Below are 4,030 nucleotides of genomic sequence, written 5' to 3' on the forward strand. Positions count from 1 at the left end.
GCAAATACTTATCTCTACTTTGCTGCATCACCCCTCTTCAAGGGAAAAACCAACACAAGCTCAAGAAGTAGCTGGAAGAATTTCTGGCGCCGTTGCCAGGGAGGATCTACATCAAGCCTACCAAGTACCTATCATAAACTCTCATCTCTTGCATTTACATTATTTTCCATTTTCCTCTCGTTTTCATCTCCCTCACTTCTAAAATGTTTTCAGAAAAACACAAAAATATTTGCCTTTTTATTTGCCTCCTTTCGGTTAGCTTTTTTGTTTGCTTTTCATTTGATTGTGTGCTAGCTAGATTGCTTACTTTGTCATGATGTCTCAAGAACATACTAAGTTGTGAATTTTCCAACACTAATAATAATGATTTTATTGGTAATCTGATTGCTCCCGCCACTAGTGCAGAATCCTATGAAATTAATGCCACTTTGTTTAATCTTGTTATGAAAGAACAATTTTCTGGTAGCCCTAATGAAGATGTTGCATTCCATCTTAATACCTTCGTTTAATTGTGCTACATGCAAACAAAAGATGTGGATAATGATATTGCTAAATTGAAGCTATTTCTGTTCTCACTACGAGTTCGTGCTAAAACTTGGTTTTCATCCTTGCCTAAAAATAGTATTGATTCATCACTGGTACAACGAGCTGCTATGCAAACGGTTTTTAGCCCCTTTCCGCGATGGCATTTTGAACTATCGCCTAGTGAGTTTGGGCGATAGGGGGGTCTTTCCACACAACCCAGAAATCGTCGGGGATAGGCCCTCTGGTCACACATGCTGGGCAAAATGAGATCATGTGCAACGGGCGAGCGATCAAATACAATTATACATGCCCAATCGGTTCTGGTCGTATCCATCACACACACTTTTTATGTGGTAAATGTTTGCGCAAGATGGCCTAACGCAGACAGTTTTCAAGAGGAAGTCGTGTGTGATTGTTCATTGATCCAACACGTTTTCTTCCTAGAAATTGTGTGCATTGTCTGAGGCCATCGCCCACGGTGTTTTCTCAATAACTGTTTGCAATAGAAAAACCCAATTAGCGGGCTAATTGGCCTAATATTAATAATCCATTTATTAATCAAATTTACACTTCATATTAAGCACACAATATATTTAATTTACATATTAAGGAAGCAGGATTTCATAATTGAAATACATTTGAGCACAACATCATATAGCTTTAGCACTCTATTACACCATATAGGCATATAGCTAGCTACCCCATTACATAATTGCACCAGCACCAAGTTTTACATGCAACATCTATGATCTTTCAAAATTAGCATCATAGACGGTACATAGACAAATGAATCTCATCTAGAAAACTATTGAAGTGGAAGGGGAATATTGAGCCTTCATTGATGTTGAAGGTCTTTGCAACTTTAGGCCAGTGCCTATGGATGATTGACCGTCCTGTAGTGCCCAAGATACGATTCTATCCAACCACATGATGAATTCATGATCGGGGCACAATCACATTTCGAGCGCATAGCAAGGTGGACATCATTACAACATACCATGTACTGAGTAGATGATAATACAAGATAGATGCTTACACTCGCCACAAGCTACAACATGAATACAACAGTTAATCAATACATAGCAATCATCATACAGAAGAGCAGGATCCGACTACGGATGAAACCAAACCAAAAGAAGAACGACATCCACCCTACTAATCCCAGGCTCCCCGACCCGGAACCTATCCCTTGATTAAAGAAAAAGCGGAAGAACTCCAAAAAAGCAAGCATCGCTCTCACGTCATAGCATCGCATTACCTATACCTGCAATTGTTGTTGTAGTAATCTGTGAGCCATGAGGACTCAGCAATCCCATTACCATGGGTATCAAGATTAGCAAAGCTTAAAGGGTATGGAATGGATAAGTGGTGAGGTTGTAGCAAGCGGCTAAGCATTGTATGGTGGCTAACTTATGATTACAAGAGTAAGATGAGAATCTACGCAAACGGTCGCAAACTAGTAATGATCAAGAAGTGATCCTGAACTACTTATGTTCAAACATAACCCAACCGTGTTCTCTTCTCGAACGCACCCGAAAAGAGACAGTCACGGTTACACACGCGGTTGGTGTATTTTAATTGAGTTTAGTTCAAGTCCACTACAACCGGATATTAACAAATTCCCATCTGCCACATAACCGCGGGCACGACTCTTGAAAGTTTAAACCCTGCAGGGGCGTCCCAACTTAGCCCATGACAAGCTCACAATCTGCGGAGACAACCCTCCATCGCGGGACATCCGATCAGACTTGGAATCCCGGTGCACAAGACATTTCGACAATGGTAAAACAAGTCCAACAAGACCTCCCGACGTGCCGACACCCTGATAGTAGCCGTGTATATCTTGTCTCAGGCAACGATCGGATGGGTCAAGCTACGAGTAAAACCAGCCCTCGAGTTTCCCTGAGGTGGCCCCGCAGGCTGCCCGTTTGGGACCAACACCATCAGCGTTGGGCCCCGTGTATTATGTTGAATAACGAACCTCGGGTAGCGCTAACTCCCCACGTGTCAAATTTATTAACATGTTTAGTTATTATGTTGAGCAAATGGTAAAACCAATGTTGGGCCTTGCTGGAAGAGTTTTATTCAAAGCGAACTGCCAAGAGGGGCCCATAAACCCTCATCAGGTTAGGGACGCAAAATCAAGGAACAAAATACTGGTATGACGGAAACTAAGGCGGCAAGAGTGGAACAAAACACCAGGCAAAAGGACGAGCCTTGCACCCTTTACCAAGTTTACATGTGCATTAATTAAATAAGAGATATTGTGATATCCCATGATATCCATGTCCCAACATGGAACAACTTGCAACTGCACCTGCAACTAGCAACACTATAAGAGGGGCTGAGCAAAGCGGTAACATAGCCAAACAACGGTTTGCTAGGATGGTGAAAAAGGTTAGAGGCTATCATGGCAATTTGGGAGGCTTGATAAACAAGTGGTAGGTAGCGCGACATTGCGATAGCATCGAGACAACTAGCAAAGCAAAGATAGCAGTGAGATCCAAGGTGACGGTCATCTTGCCTGAGATCCCGCTAGGAAGAAGACCGAATCCATAAGAAGACAAACGGGCGTAGTTGAACGGATCCTCACAATCGCAACGTTACAGGAACTATCAAGAAGAAGCAACACTAGAAAGAAGCAAACAACACGATAAACAACCATCGCATAAACATGGCATGATGCACAATCAAGCATGATGCATGTACGGTATAATGATTCATGGCATGGCAAAGTGCAACAAACAATACTACAAATTAAGTGGAGCTCAATATGCAAGTTGCATATTGATGAAACACGACATGACTTATTTAGTTCTCTCTCGGTTATGTACCCATCAATATTAAATGTTGGTTAACATGGCAAGAGGTGAGGCCGGAACAACAAACAACAACTCCGGAAAATCCCCATATGCATATTTCAAATTTGCTACTGTTCCGCACTATACACAATTTTATTGTTGTTAAACAGGAAAATAAAGTGCACCATGTTAATCTATGCATTTTTCTAACCTATTTACATATAAAGTTTATTTAATTCGGAGCTACGGTTAATTAGTTATGGAATAAACCATTTTGACATGTCATTTATGCAAATTAATGCAAACAACATTTTAAACAATATTAACATTGATGAAAGCAGCATATTATGAAACTAGATGAAATTCTAAGCATTTTACATATAAAGTTTGTTTTAATCTGATGCATGGTTAATTAATTATTATATGCATGAACATGAGGGTTTTTCTGTAAAACTGTAAATCCCTGGATAATGCTAAATTGCCAGGCCAAAAAAAACATGTTGGGCCATATCTGGGACACAGCAGCAGGCGCAGGACAATATGCAACGCCCAAGGGCGCGAGATAGCATTGGGTGCTCACCACGGGCCAGAGGTCGGATCTGGAGTTGGGCCGGTGAAGAGCTGGAGCAGGCTGGGCCTTGGGGTGTTCGAGGGGAGGCAGCCCAGGCGCACACTTGAGTGAGGCTCGGTCAATAGGGCGAGCG

The sequence above is a fragment of the Triticum aestivum genome, chromosome 3A, assembly GCF_018294505.1.
Source record: "Triticum aestivum cultivar Chinese Spring chromosome 3A, IWGSC CS RefSeq v2.1, whole genome shotgun sequence".
Lineage (NCBI taxonomy): Eukaryota > Viridiplantae > Streptophyta > Magnoliopsida > Poales > Poaceae > Triticum > Triticum aestivum.